The sequence below is a fragment of the Mercenaria mercenaria genome, chromosome 12 (assembly GCF_021730395.1).
Source record: "Mercenaria mercenaria strain notata chromosome 12, MADL_Memer_1, whole genome shotgun sequence".
NCBI lineage: Eukaryota > Metazoa > Mollusca > Bivalvia > Venerida > Veneridae > Mercenaria > Mercenaria mercenaria.
Genome location: NC_069372.1, coordinates 24,531,569 through 24,548,772, shown reverse-complemented (window position 1 = coordinate 24,548,772; position 17,204 = coordinate 24,531,569). Strand labels below are relative to the sequence as shown.

Here is a 17,204-nt window from a genome sequence, read left to right as displayed (position 1 = left end):
TAATCTGCGTTCCTAAACGTCTATAAAATCTCTAATGAAACAAATGAAGAAAACTAAACAATAATGTCAACATCTCGTTACGCTGTACACATAAACATGTCTATTTAATGATAATGTTGTTTTTATGAAACCGATTTAATGCTAAAATAGATCAGATGAAATGCAGTTTCTTTTGCCTGCTGACAAATTTAGAAATAGGTGTTTAAGATATTAAAGATTGATTGACTTCAGCGGATGGCGTATTTGCCTTCAAAATAAAGGACGACCTACATTATACACCTTTTCGAGCAATTACGCAAGGCAATCAAGTATTAACCTCTAATTACAGCAGCAGAAAAGTTTTAATTGATAATCTAAAGTACTACCTAATTACAATATGTTTGAGTAACAAATATTATCAAAACATAAGGTATGACAAATATCAACACTAATCTATACATATAACAGCGACAATCACTGTAATATATTACTAAATTACACAACTAACCAACTAACCCTTAGCTATTGTTAGTGTTACTCCTTAGTATTTTCAAAAATAGACTTATATCTTACAAGATTTGCGAAATTTCTAAGGATAACATACATTTTAAAGCAGTATTTAAACCTTGGATTAGCAGTAACAATCTAGATTTTAGGATATGTATGATAACAATTGTGACTGTTATTCATACAGCAATGTAGATGTCTATAAGTAGTTTCTTAAAGTCTCTTGTAATTCATTTTTGTATGGCAATGTACTTTAGTTATGTGTAAATTTTAAGTATAACATGTCTATTGTGATAACATGTTTTAATTCCATGTATATTGTACATTGATGAGACTATGATACAATAAATAAATAAATAAATAAATGAGCCGTGCCATGGGAAAACCAACATAGTGGCTTTGCGACCAGCATGGATCCAGACCAGCCTGCGCATCCGCGCAGTCTGGTCAGGATCCATGCTGTTCGCTAACGGTTTCTCTAATTGCAGTAGGCTTTAAAAGCGAACAGCATGGATCCTGACCAGACTGCGCGGATGCGCAGGCTGGTCTGGATTCATGCTGGTCGCAAACCCACTATGTTGGTTTTCTCATGGCACGGCTCATATATAGATTTTTTTTAAAAATAAAATAAAAGCGTAATACATTATTTGGTCACTAATATTTGGATAAAAAGATTGGCTAGATACCATGATGAAGATATTGACCTTCGTGCAATAACATTGCTTGATGTTAACAGTCAGTAGAAAATTAAGATTGATTGTATTTCTGTGCACACTGTTCTTAAACCAGGCAAAGCCGATTAGTTTGCGTCTGCATCGAGAGTTTCAGCAGAACACAAAGGTGTCTAAAATCTTGTCCATAAACTAATTATTTTCGCTAATTACGATTCTGCCGATGTAGCTGAATTTGCAACTGCACATTCTTATAGTTTGCGTTGATCTATGCTATTTAATCAAAATAAATTATTAATTTGATGTAATCCGGCGATCCAGTTATCTGTTTTAAATGTAAAAAGGGCAAAAATGCCAGCATTCTTGATTTCTTTAAAAGCATTTATGGAAGAAGAACAGACGTCCGAAAACAAATTGTTCAAAATCCTTTGTAATTTTTTTTATCCTTTCCTTTATTTATTGATAGTTTGAAAGAATGTCTTTTGTCATTCGTACCGTATTGGCGATAAAACATAATTTGTCTTACTTTTTATTAAGCTGTCTGGAAAAACATTTTCATTCAGACGGCTGTTTCCTCTACATTATACTCGTAAAATTCCACATAGCTTAGAATAGGCTTTAAATTTATTTCATGTTTTAATATAACAAGGACAAAAGTCACACAGGAAAAGGCAAATTCTAATAACCCAAGGACAAAAGTCACACAGGAAAAGGCCAATTCTAATAACCCACATCCTAAACATTCACCACAGGAACATTATGAAACACACATATGCTCACGTAAAAAGTGATAAAGATCTATGGAGCAATAAATGTATGTACGGTAATCAATGACTTTGCAAAAGCCAGAGCACTGAGAGAAACACAGTTTGGCACGACGAATCAGGGCATGTGCAATATTTCCCTTTTTACAAATTGTCTACCTTATTAAACTTTCTGAGTTTAAACATTATTCTTTTATAATCTGTAAAATATCTCGGTTATCCTCTTATTTGAATGGGAATGTACACCTTGCATAATCTTATAGGAAATATTTCTCAATTAATAAGGTTTGCAAATACAAATCAAGTCAGAGAGTTCAGTGAATGTAATCAATTCATTACCAAAAGACTTCTTCAGCAAGGATAACGTTATCGCAAACTCGGTACTAATTTACTATAGAGATTCAAAATATATTTTGAACTTTAACAGTTATTTAAAGACAATTCTGTGGCAAGGTGTATCAAAACATGAATTCTATAGAATGTTGTTCATAGAATGCGTAAGATTCTAGGTTATGGGATTTGTTCAGTCATTTGGTAAATTATGAAACGTTTAATTGAAAGGAGTACGGCAATGACATCTTGAGACAACCGGCATATTTGCTGTTCGAACATTTTACATGTAGGCGCTTTGCTTGCCTCTTTGATTATGTCGTACCTAACAGTTTGAAGATTGTATGAAAGGCAGTCCTTAAAGCCCACTTGGCATGTTCTGCTTTGCTATTTGTCTCATGTCGTGATCGCCCGGGGCATGACTAGTGATCCCCGTGCTGCTTTGCATCCCCTAAAGGCACTGAGTACGAGGGATGTTTGATAAATATCCAGAAATTGATGCTCTTATTTCTTCACCTCTCGTTAAAAGCTGCAAAAAAAAATTGTTATATGACGTAGATAAAGTTATGCAAAAGTTATATCCGGCAAAAAATCTTTCTTTAGGCAAATATTTCGTAAAACATTAGCTCCAAGCAACGTCATTTAACGTCATGTGACTAAAAAATTGTCCTTATTACTGTTTTAATTCACTTTTGCATTACTAGAACTGACTTTACTTGAGTATATTCCAAGCTGTGTTTTCAGTCAACGAAATTGATATGTTACCGTTATGCCAATGGAGGAGTAACATAAAAAGACCATTAGAATGTATGACAGGCAAGCTGGTTTCGTCTTAGCCTGAAATTGAGCGTTGAAAAGGAGTATAAAAAAGTTTTGAATCAAAACTAGAAAGACACATTTTGTATGCTGTATGTAGGCCTATAGGAATAGCAGCCTTTTATCCCTTCGTAGTGACCGCTATATTATCGGATTCAGCGTCGCAAGAGAATATATTTGAGAAAAAGTAAACTAAAAAGTGATGATTCTGATTGTAGAAATTTGAAAACACAAAAACTTTTCATAGAACCTTTGTTTTCTCATTTTGAGAAATGCCTTAAGGCCGAATTGTTAACTAAATAAAAGTGACTGTTTGTTTTAAGTTTAATGCCGTTTATTTTCAACAGTATTCCGTTATGTAACGACGGGCAGTAAATTTAATCAGTGTTCTTGGTTTCTGTACCAGCACACACCTGTTCTCCGTAAGTAACTGTTAACTTCCCAACATGAATCAAAGATGGAGGACAAACAAATCATCACGTAGAACATATGCCTCGCCCGGAGATAGAACATACGACCTCGCAATCCTAAATCTGCGTTCTCCCTATTGAGCTAAGTGGGCCGGCTCTGAAATAGAACAGAGTGAAATTTAAAATTCAATAATGCACACAGAAATATGTTCAGGTTACATTCTAATATCATTGTGTATGTTTTATTGATTATATTTGTATTAAAAATACGGTATCTGTATCTTTATACATTTTGTATATATATAAAAAGAATGCTTAAGTTATATTAAACTTGTTCTAAGACAATCAATGTATCAAAATACAAATATTTCGTCTTATCCAATACGTCAAATTTCCGCTTTCACAATGTTTATCTCCAGTTAGCTTGTAACAAAATAAAATTTAGAATTTTCGGTTGTTATGCTTCACACATTTTTCATTGCCATATACCATGACATAAAGTATCATTAAAGTCCATTTAAATGATTTAAAGCTATGTCTTAAATACAAAGATAAGAAATCAATGTACAAAAAGGAATACAATTTAAGATAGAGGAATGTTTTTGTGATCAGCACATCTCTCGCAATATATCTTCGTGGAAACTTATATTTTAATTTCTTCCAGTAGTGGGATGGGCAGTTCCAAATAAAATACCCTAAAAACTTGATTTTTGGGAAAATAATAAAGGTCAATGGCTAATAAAGATAAATATTTTAGCAGTGAAATTTGTGTAACAGTCTTGAAAAAAACGGACATATTACGCAATGGCACAAGCGGTTCATCTGCCTGTCTGTTCGTCATATTTTGTGTATGGAGTATAACTTTATAACCGTTCAAGGTACTTACTTCAAGCTTTGCAATAAGGTAGGTGTCCATGAGACAATATTTACCCCTTCCCCAACCTAACCACCCCTCCATCCCAACACCCCTCCATCCCAACAAAACCACTTTTACTTTCTTGTGTTTTTAGTATTCCATCACCGCCGCAGCAAAGATACCCTAACCCTTACCGCCAAATCACATCTATTCCGACACACACCGAAATTTCTTCTTTAACTTTTACTTCCGCCTCCTCTGATCTAGAACTTCGGGCGTATTTTGCCCCGCTGTGCTGGGTATTTGCTTCTGTATTAGCATCAAAATTGTTTTTTACCCTAGATATCAGATGTTGCCTTGACTCCTTTTCGATGAACTTCGTATTGCTTATATTGTCTGGCATGTTAACATTTAATGAATTAAAACAAGTAAGTAAAATTTACAACAAAACTTCATCATTCTTGTCTGACATTTGGAATTTGGTCTCAATTCTTCGATTCGAAACACAACAAGAATAAGCAAACATGAAGAAACATGCAGTAATTCAAAATATCATTTGCTGTAATTTCACAACACTGCGGTGTTTGCCGCCAACTATATAAGGATTGATTCCCTTTCAAAATAAGTTCTTCTATGGACGATTTATTCTGTAATTGGTAAATGTCAAGTGAATTTCTCCTGACGTTAAGCGGAAATTGCAGAAAGAGTTGGCTCATTATGCTATTTACACTATAAGGAATTAAGTGCGTGACAAACATGGTATTTTGGCTGTGCGTCTTGCATTCTTTAATACGCAATTTACGCTTATGTTTATCTTTGAATTAGTTTTTCATGTGATAATGGCTATTACGTGAGGAACATTTCAGTCATGTCAGGACACCTCATTGTAAACGGAGCTAGTATTCGAACATGTGTTGACACGGCGGTAACGCCTGGCAACAACAATGCTTAAAGTCCTTCTATGTATGACTGTACAATACATGTACCACCTCAAAACAAGCTTGTGCAAATATAGCTAAAATAAATTGTTTCCAATGATAATAGACATCTTCAATTCATTGTTTTGTTTTAAATGAGGTCTAATTGACGATACAGTATTAATCATATAAAAATAAAAGAGTCAGTCAACACGCCAACTGAGTTACTTATCACTATACCCATGAAATGAATTGAACACCACTGCTATTTTCCAAGAGCAATAATATCACAACGAAACAAAGTAAAAGCTACAATTTGGTTATTTCTACTAAAGTGATACAATATTATATAATTTATCACTTTTTGTAGCAAAATAAAACATGTTGGACATCTCCCGTCTAACAAAGCAAATGCTTCGTGTAAGAGGTGCCATTTGAAATAAAGAATGTAATGCATAGTTAGTTAGAGCATAAAAAAGTGTAATCGTTCAACATTTATGGAATAGTTATGGTAAATGTACACTGCAATTCCTTATTTTTTACCATGCTCTTAAGTTGAAATATATTTGTTTAAAACATTTCTTCCGAAGAACGTTTGAAAAATAATTCAAAAGGTAAGCATGTTGATGTATGGTTCTTGCATAATCAACTTCGAAAACTACCCTCCGTCCTTACCCTCAGAGTTATGCCCTGTACAGATAGATTATATGAAGGGAGATAAAAAGAGAAAGTAGAGGTATGGTTCTAGAACTATGCACCTCTGTCAATGTTGAAGATATAACAAATTCTATTCCGTAGTTCAAGAGTTTTGTTTGAACAAAAGTGTAATGACTAAATAAGATAAAGGGAGGTAATTCAAGTAAGCAAGTTAGATTTATAGTTCATATTCACAATTAGTAGATACAGCTACGATATTGATTATTTCCGTAGAAAATAGAAGTCACTTGCAAAATCTTAGGCTGTACTAAACTTATAGTTTGTACCTTGGAGGTGTAGTTGATTAACATCCGTCTGATACTCTGAATGTTTAATGAATGCTAGATAATTATTTGAAGAAATGTTAAGATACAAATTTACAGAAATAAGAAAAACAGAACTTATTTCTTAATATAATAAACCAAATATCTTTACATTTGGGCAATGTTACGTAATATACTAGTATTTGCAATTTGATAATGACTTTCCATTCACATGTATCAGCAGTTTCTTTAGTGAATAGTATCATTTTTCTGTCAAGTTAAAATATTCAGTGATTTACTGATTTTTATGTTTGAAAAATGACAATTCCTTCTCGTCAACAGCCAAAAAAGCAGCTTCTTGGATGTTAATATTGATTTTTAACACGAACTAAAACACATTATTTATGATAAATCGAATTATTTATGAATTTATTAGGACACGTTCTGGTGTTACCATTTGAACAGCATTTGGCTTACGAAAAAGGCTGACAGAGTGTGGGCGGGTGATTACAATTAATTTCTATTTCCACTTTAAAGAGATGTAACACTTCTTCCGTGCGATAATGGTTAAAGCAGTTTAAGTACGCAGTGTTTCATTAGCTACATTTCCGAAACTGATGCAGTGTTTTCACTATGTGTCCTTCAAATATTAATTATAATTTTTTCTGTAAATACATTTTCATTACAATTTATGCTGGGATTAAGAGCGATGACATATTCAGAATATTAGATTTAATAAAGCTCGATAATATTCATATATACAATTTGCATAATTTTATTCTAAATGTTAACTCTAATTTTTTTTCTCGTATAAAACACCAAATAATTATAATATGTACGAAATACCCCTTTTGCATGATTTCTCGATACGGTATATGATTGTACGGACATGTTAACGTGTGTTTTGGAAAGAAAGTGCGTAGGAATAATAGAAAACTTGGATTTTGACTGTTGAAAAGCAGAAATGCCAGCTTAAAACATTGTGGTAAAAGTAGGCTTATACGTAATTCATAAGGCTTCATTTTGAGCAGCATCTGGATTAGGAAAAAACTAATAGTGCGATTTAGCTTCCTTCTGTTTTCACTACTGCATGATGTAAAACTCTCTCGATGCAATAAAACTTCAACTAGTTATTCTACGCACTTCTTTCGAAAGTGGCTACATTTCGTTTACTGACTTTGCAATTTTTACTCATCTGATAAAATTGCTGGCATTTTTTCCTTCTTTGTGTTTATTTGTTTACTTGCTTTACACTTAGGTTTTTGAAAAATAGTGTTTATTCTGCAATGAAAAGTGAGTGAGTTGGATTTTACGGCGAATCGACACAAAATGGTTATTATACCGCCGAGAAGTGTGGTTCATTCAAACTGTAAAAGTCAGTACAATAATTATTTTAGTCTAAAATTACACTAGTGCTTTGAAGGTGATTTCCTTTAAAGTGTGCAAAATCAGAAATTTATAGTAAATTTTACAAATCTACACTCTAAATTGTTTCTGTAGTCAAGGATAAAACAATAATATTTACGATTTTCGTAATCAAAATGCCAACAATTTATTTCGAGATACGTCAAGTGATAAAAAATTCTCGTATGAGTACAACGTTACCAGTATTTGGAGAACTGCGTCCTGATTAAAATGTCAAAGGGGAGTAGAAATTTAAGATACTCAGTTTTAAGAAACAGCTGTAGAATACAGTCATTGATAAGACAGACCAAAGAGTCTTCTTTAATTTTAATCCTAGGATTTATTGTCAGCCTTCTATGAGTGATCTTTGAAGGTTCTAGTCTGGTCTGACAACAGCATGTCTTTGTGGTTTTTAATGATCCATTATCATTGCATTTGTATGAACAATTTGCGTGACAATACAGCCAGTCTTAAGATCGAAAACATTTGGAATGCTGTAATTATTTAGTCAATAAACAAAAGAGAAACGCATAGCAATATTTATTAAAGGAAGTATAGTTTGTTTTCTTTTAGATATATAGTTTGTTATTATCTGATGTGTCACTTTTAATCTGCTGCATATACTTATAGTTGCAAATTTGATTTTAAGTCGGACAAGCAAATTTGGACTATGTTGTTTCTTTCTTAAAGGAGTATATGAAAGCCCTTTTTACATGTATATTTTTATTCATATCATTATACAAAAATCAATTCCGACAAATCAAACTTGCAAAATCTGCAAAACGCGTTTAGATCTCTTAAGTTTTTTTTCTAGCGGAGACGTCTATCATTATGCAGTTTGATTCTTGGCTAGTATCTTGCGTAGTCTGTGCTTTTAAAAGTTATATTTCTGTTCACAACTTTCCCAGATATGTTATTGTGTACGTTTGGAGTGATGGTATCTCATACTGAAGTGATTTGTTTGTTTTATTCTGTATATCCGGGTGTTTTCTGACGAGTACTGCCTTCTATTACTTTTATATTACGACCTATATGTATCTCTATATTGTCCAATCCACAGAATCAATAGTTACATCTAATAGATAGAAGTGATATTCCGTAGTCTATTCGCGAAACGTGCATGTTTGATGCAGAATATTTTCAAGATTATTTTGAATCCACGAATGGCATAAATATTATATCAAATCAAAGCGAAAATTAAAAGATTGCGAATATTACCAGTTAACAATATTTGATAGGTAAGCGTTTTGTAGAATTTACTGTTCCTGACGATAAAATATATATGATTAATTATAGTACGAAAGTAAATGACCGAGTTCTTCTGAAAACAAGCAGACGTTCAGTATTCTTCAGCATAAGACAATCACGTAAAGGAGATTGCAAATCGTTTCTACATTGACAAAGGTGATTTATCTACCAGACAATCATGGCTCAAGGTGGGATTTTATGGCGAAAGTTATTATAACAGACAATACGAAAGAGTTCGAATGGTGCCCGTATCTGATTGAAAGTAGTGGAAAATGAATAAAGATCTTTATCAGTAATAAACTTGGAAGCAAAAACTTAATTTCTAAAACAAATTCGTTTCTCTCCAGCTAAATTCTGGTGCTTAAATGATCAACTTTCAAGAATCTGTGTACAAAATGAATTTTCAGAAAAAGAATTTCGTTGTTAACCTTAAAAGATCATTATTAAAAGATCATAAAAGTTTTGATTCTAATGTGAAGCCACATATTTTGTATAAACATAAAGTATAATAATTTTGATTTGCTATTTCCTATTCTTGGTAATTGTTATCTCATAATTGACATAGTAGAAAGTATTATTGATTTAATCTTTTTTACCTCCCATATGACTGACAGTATAAATTCATGAGCAACATTGACAGAGGAATATTTCAAAACAACCACATGTGACTTTTGCTTTACTTAACCCTTAGCCTGCTGTCGGCAGATGATTCTGCCTTTGCGACCAGTGCAGACCAAGATCAGCCTGCACATCCGTGCAGTCTGATCATGGTCTGCACTGTTCGCTATTCAGTCAGTAAATTTTCAGTGAAAACCCCTTTGAGTAATAAGTGGTAATAAGTCCAAATTGAAAGATGGACCAGTCCATTATAGAAATATAGCAGGGTAAGGGTTAAGCTGCTGCTGAATTTGTGTTAAAAGGGAATAAAAGCACTGTTTTTAAGGGAGTGTCCTCCAGATCAACGTTTCAAAATGTATGGAAAAGTATCTGGAGTATTTTTTGCAGCAACAATATAAATGTGTTTTTTTTTTATCTATTTTTGTTGCGTTTAATTTCATTTACTGTAATACATGAAATGTCAAAGAGTTTTCTGTGTATTTCATTGAAACACGTTGTGATTTTATAAATGAATATCGTCTGTCTAGAACTCATTTAAACACTTTTTATACATTTAACATTTACTAGCAAATGAAATTACTTTCTACATTTCAGAAAATTTGGCATATACCTGAAGGTGTGCCCTTTCAAATGAGTCTTGAACATAAAATAATTATAATAATTTTCCCAAGTGTTGTTTTTGCCACATACCTCGCATATTTGCCTCGCATATTTGCTCTGTATGAGTGAGTGTGTTGGTAGTGTGCACATCTGCGTGCTGTGAGTTTCGTTTTGGGGAGGCTGCGTTTTTGGAAAGTGGCATTCCCTGTTTGATGTTATCCTTTTTTGATCTCGTTGTTATTATACAGAGATCTTGTTCCTTTAGTTATGTTTCTACATTGACAGATTTTGGACTGTTTGCTAAATTTGCTAAATTAACAATTCAAAAACTGCGATTAATTTACTTATTGGCACAATATGTATTAAATTTTCTAAACAAAACTTGTTCAAACATAATTTCGGTATATTGAAAATGACACAAAAACACGAAATGTATCTTCAAAATCTATTAGATGTAGATGACATTTTTTCATCGAAAAACTGTCTGTATGAGACTGCTAAACTCAATCACCTGTTAAGATTGTCTGATCCAAACAAGCCTACAATATCCCTCAGCAGTACCCACGTCACGTCACGGAAATTACATCAACTGCTGTACACTGACAATGATTATTTATCTTCCAGACGATCATATTGTTACATGGTATGGTATTGAAAGTGAATAAGAAGACGAGAAAGATTGATTATGGCGTCTGTGCCTAAATGATGACACTAAGAAAGTAAGTAAAGAATTCCTTAAAATTCCATTACGTAAAAACCAGATGCAATCGCTGTCCAAATAGAGAACATGCTTATTTACTTTAGAAAAGCACTTACAAGTATGTAATATTTTACCTCAAATTATACATTCAGAATCTTCAAGGAAGATAATAAAAAGTAATCAGTTCAGTAATACTTCCTACTACATATATTATATTTAGAAAGATTCGCTTATATATACAGCTAACCAGGTCCCAATTTCAGGAAAACACTTAGGTAATTGCTTAGCTAAGTATGTTATTTCAAATGCTTATATTTGCACTTATGCGTTTTCAATGTCGACTTTTGCATCTACATCAGAACCGTGTATGGATCAAATAGATCAAAATACAACAATTTTGAAATTTTCGAAAAACGAAGTAAAGAAATAAGAAATATACTTAAGCAAATACTTAAGTTCGTTTTATCGTGCTTAAAGGGAATTCCTATAGTTTTTTATGCGCATCTTTCTACGCAGCCGACACTTTCTATGGAATACTGAACTGAAGTCAATATTTGTTGAAACATGTTACAAACAATCTTAAATATGAGGAATCTTGAATGAAATAACATTTTTGATAAGTTTTATCAGTAATCAAATGTTGATACTGGTTTATGTTGTATTGACAAGTAACATGCCTGACAGGTATCTTGCTATTTTTGTGGTTGTGTTTTCACATCGCATTTTAGTACAAGAACAGTGTTGTTCATATAATGTAAGATAATTGACTTAGTACTGATAAGACATTATCACCTTTCAGATTATTTAGTATTCAATTATAGAAAGAATTAAGAATTTTTAAAACTTGTTTTTAACTTTTAACAGACATACATGTAATCAATTTGGCCAGGTTCGCACCATTTCCGTCCGAACAGGTGTTGTATTCTAGCGGTCTTAACATAAAATTTAGCCTGGTCACCCATGCATTTTTAGCCATTTTTATGCTCACAATACAATTATCTATACACAAGAAAAACAGGAAAAAATTCTATGAAAGAGTTTTTTTTTAATTTAAAAAAATATTCTTCACTATGGGTATTTTTCATTGAAAAAAGTTCACAAAAGTAAATATGAAACAATATTTTTTTTCATTTGTTCCCATTATTGTAAGGATAGAGTATTACAAATATGACTATGATATCAAATAAGTATATAATAAAATCTGTAAAAAGAAAAAAACCGTATTGTGCTGTCTTGATGTATATTTTGGTTGGTATTTATAAAAATGCAGAAAATTATGAAAATGTTGAAAAATCGCTGGCAGTTTGAGTAACAGTGGGTGTGTTCAAAACAATTTTTCACAAAAACAAGCCTGGTGACCTATTGTTTTTATTTGTTCATTGTTTTCAGCACAAATTTTCCTATCATATATGTGAATTAAAAAAAATTCTATGAAAGGAAAAAAATAAAGGAATTCTCTTTAAATGGAAATATATTTGCGTGACTGACATAAGTACTGCAGACAAATACTACTATGTTAACCACAGTAGAATTTAGCTATACAAAAAATCAACATTAAATTTCGAATGACTTAAGCAAAAGCACGATTTTAAGATTACAGACTTAACTAAGTAATTACTAAAGTTAATCGGTGAAATTTGGGCCAGAGTTAAACATTAAAAAATGCTTCTTTACAATATTTCCCTCCATAACGCTGGGTTGGGTTTTAAATTTTACTAGTATATCACAGAAATATTGGCTGACCTGTGACTACTAAGATTGTAGAAATGATTCTGCATTCTGACAAATATGGTCACCAGGGCTAAAATAGAAACTGTTCAACCACTGCTCCGATTTTAAAAACATTCCACAAAAAATGTATCTTTTATATCTTAAAAAGAAACAGTATTCCAGGGACCAAGATTTGTCTACAGGGTGCTATGGAAATATTTTTAAAATGTTCGCTTGAACATCTGGCCTCTTTATTTTGATTTATTAATTATTAAAGAAAATCCAGATATGGGTTTATTCCTTTATTCATATATGAGCCGTGTCATGAGAAAACCAACATAATGGGTTTGCGACCAGCATGGATCCAGACCAGCCTGCGCATCCGCGCAGTCTGGTCAGGATCCATGCTGTTCGCTTTCAAAGCCTATTACTATTGAAGAAACTGTTAGCGAACAGCATGGATCCTGACCAGACTGCGCGGATGCGCAGGCTGGTCTGGATCCATGCTAGTCGCAAAGCCACTATGTTGATTTTCTCATGGCACGGCTCATATGTCATGATATATGCCTTCGTATAGCTGCCTGACATGATAACTAATACAGTAGTAGACTATATTCACAGTCAAAAGATGAAAGAATATGCGATCGCTATGCACAGTTCAGACATATAATTTGATTAATTAACTATTCACTCTTCTTATTAAGTATCTATACAGTCGTAACTAGGTCGATAATGCAAACTTCCTATTAACTACGTATTAGATTAACGTTGAAAATGCCTGGAATAAGATGAACTTTGCATGGTGATGAATTATGCAACACATTTGCTTTGAATGGCTGATTGTCAAACTAACAGAAGCCGATGTCTGTTTGTTCGGATATATACCTATTACGTTTGTCCAGATGCGGGAGAGGGAATTACAAACTTTTTTTTCTGTTATAAGAACTGAAAGTTTTATTTTTTTGTAAGTGGCTCGTCGTCGTATATGTTTCAGTTTTAAGAACTTTTAAGAACCGCTTCATGTTAAATATATTACATTTCTTAAGCAAAGTAATATTTTAGCAATAGAAGTTATTGATAATAACGGTAAATCATTTTCCAGTGCCATGTTTAACATTGTAGAATCATTTTTATTAATGAAGTAATAAGTTATTGAAAGATTCAAATGCAGTAACGTTCTTTTTTAGGGGGTTGGGGGTGGGGGGGGGGAGGGGGTTACGTCAAATTTATGCTGGAAGATAAAGCTTTAAACTTGCATTCAAACCAGTAACATATTTAAACGTGTATTCAAAGATAATGTGTGTCATTAGAAAATGTTTGACACATTAAAATACAAACCTCAATACTTCACTGGTAAATTATTCATACCCTATCTGCAAAAGGCTTAACCTTGTTATATTTTAAATATAAATTGTACAAAAGATTCAGTTATGTATGAGAATATTTTATATTTAATTAACTTTTATCTGTTCTGGATTGATGTAACGCAGTACCAAACTTTACAGTGCGATGACATCCAGTTAAGTGTTTGAAAACTGTAGTGACACTTTCATTACGTTAACTAAATTATGTTTCTGCTGCTAATTTTGTTTTTATACATTAATTTAATTGAATTGAACAATTATATTAGAATAATACGATAGACGCATCTTTAAATCAGGGAGCAGATAAAGATATGTTCAGTCATTGACATTCTAACAAAGTTTGAAATGTGTTTGCGTTTTCCTTTTTTTTCATGGAATATTTCCTGACTTCACTCGTGATAAGCCAAATATATCTTCTCTGTAAGGTTGCATAAATCGCATTTAAATCACTTGGTGTGAGGATTCATCGAAGTGAGAATATGGATATAAATATAAGGCAAGATCACGTTTCAATATGGCGATAGATCTCCATATCAACATTACTTAAAGGTAAACATTTTGTATTATCGCCCGCTTTTGTTTACTGAATACAAATATGCTGCTTATCTGAACATGATTGGTGTAAATATAGCACAAATGTTAATCAGACAACATGATAGCTCGCTGCTTAAAATTTAAGGAAACAGAATGAACATCATTTTTGGTTGCGGGTTTATCCCGCTACCAAAGTTAAAGTGTATTTCTGACAATCATAGCATCTTTATTTGATTCCAAATCACATCCAAAGGATGTTCATGTGCTACACAAAATAGTCCCATTCATGAACAATGCGGATGAATTATCAATGAACAAGCAGTTCTTATTCAACCTGTATCCACTCGCACTGACCATTTAGATTATATAAGATCTATCAATGACATCACAAGCTGGGTCAGGCAGAGTTCATCTTAGATATGAGGCACATTAAATTTGTATTTGTTTCTCATTCATGTATATTCATAGACAGGCATTTAAACAGAAAATAAATCTACCAAAAACCCGCAACCATCAGACATTTCACGGCTTTGATTAATGAAAGTAATATCTGCATTCTTTCACACTACTGTGTTTGATTGATTGAAGCACAAACTAGTAGAAATTGCTTTTGTGCTTTTTAAGAGTTTAGTGTAATAAGACAAGAAAATTTGCCCGGTAATTCAACAGTTTCCTAGAACAGTTTCTATCCCCTATACACTTTCTAATAAGAACGTTCACATATTAATAGTTCGTCGTATTGAGATACATAATTTATCTTTTTGCTAACAACTGCTTGATGTTTGATGTAGAAACTTGAACTCGATACCTTTTTAAACTACAAATGTATATAAACGACACATTCAAAGAATATGATGTTCTTGTGTAATGGGGGCACTCCATTTTCAGTTCATCATGCACAAATACGCAGCTTCTATAGTACACTTAATTGAAATCATTTTTGTAACCAGTGTGCCAATAAAATCTAAATCAAAGATGTTGACATTTCCTTTAACTGTCAATAGTTTAATGATCAAAGGACTCAAAGTAATTGTAAAAAAAGTCTTTGTAACGATAGTGATATAAAATTTATATTTTACAATTTGGTGTTTTGAAAAAAATATGGATCAATAAGACTCTTCAGTGTATAATAATATTTGACAACGTTCAGAACTACCTTAAGTCGCATCATTTATATTAGAAGCTTTCAAACTTCGTGTCTGAGACATTGAGTTGGATCTGTTATTTTTGAATTGCGTGACATAGGCATATTTCAAGACAGAAGAGCCTTTCACTTTCCCGATATATTCATTTTCTGATCTAGTCAGCGAAGCCCAAAACTATTCATCATTATTACACGACTCTTTATAACAATCTCTGGTCCGTCGTTTGTGCTATATGACCAGAGTATATATTTATCACATAAAGCCTAAGCAATTAAGTAAAAAAAACTATAAAAAACTATTTAGTTGACTTCCGGGCAAATGTTCCACCTAAGTGCTCTTTATATCTTAGACTCTAAAATGCGACATAAGCCCAAACGTACTGAATCTTGTCGTAAATTGTACGCCTTCTTATTATTGTAAGAGACAAAATTGTTTTAATTCTATTAACACTCCTGGCATATTTATGGGTGTAATTTATGCATCATCTGTTTTGTTTCGTCTAGGATATTTAAATTTTAGTCAGAAGCACCAGGAATGGCTAATGAGGCTGTCACAGTGTGTAAGGTGAACAAATAAAGGAAGGAAAATCTTCGGCATTCGTTGCTATCTTAATAAAATTAAATGCTGAATTAGAATAAATGTGGTGAAAACGAGGCATTGCGTTGATATTTATGGCTGTTGACTGGTGTAATTTCCAGTTATATTCATTTCATTGCGATAAAATATCAAAAGAAGAAATCTAGACATAATGTATAAAACATGTTGGTTTTGTGTTGAATGTAATGGTGGAATGTAATGGGCTTCCTTTTCTAACTACCAAAAATGTAGTGCAGAGAGAAGAAATGTGGTATAACAACGTTTTGTTTTATATGTAAACATCCGTTATCAATTGACAAAAAAAAAACAACAACAACACAAAATATCAAACAGGGAACGCTACGTTCCAAAAAACGCAGCCTCTCCAAAATGAAACCCACATCACACAGATGTGCACACTTCTAACACACACACTCTCACACACAAAGCAAAGTTACTTGGTACTTTTGTACAAAATCTAGGATATTGATTTATAGCAGGTGTCAATGCTTGGTTTGAAGTTTGTCCCTGTTTTACCTGAAAAGGCATTGGTTTGTAATGGAATAGAATAAACTTCGATGTTTAAAAGTAGTTAATTTAGTTATATAACTGTTGACAATTCACAATGTTTGTGGACTCGAAGTTTCAGTTTCCCAGTTTATTAATAACTTCTCATTACATAAATATGAGATCACCTTCCAGTAGTAACAAAGACACATGATCAATGCAGGTCAAGTGTTATTCCAAAACAAAAAGGAGAATTTGACGTTTAAAATTTGGATTTTAATGCTCATCTATATTATGCAATACATTATTACTATAACTCAAATTCTAAATACTACAATATCACAGAACGTATCTTTGCACTAGCATTTTAAATGCGGAATCTAGTCTTTTATTAGAAACCTTAATTACGTCACTCAGTAACTAGGCATTTGATTGGTTAATTTGTTCACACTTGCTCTATGTAGAAATGTAATTAAATACCAAATAGTCCAATGAGACACATTAGTTTGTTTTTTTGTGTCCATGCTGCATGTACATATTTTAGCGTAGACGTATAGTTAAAACGACGCTTCACATACATTTCCACATC

At 32.6% G+C, this 17,204-nt stretch overlaps 1 long non-coding RNA gene across 1 annotated transcript in view; it reads left to right on the top strand.

Annotated features, from left to right (window-relative positions):
* The window catches only part of LOC123534594 (uncharacterized), a 123,543-nt gene that overhangs the window by 64,951 nt on the left and 41,388 nt on the right, over positions 1–17,204 (top strand). Inside the window, exon 3 of the long non-coding RNA XR_008366420.1 lies at positions 10,704–10,798. This is a non-coding gene — a long non-coding RNA (uncharacterized LOC123534594). The remainder of the gene's footprint in view (positions 1–10,703; positions 10,799–17,204) is intronic.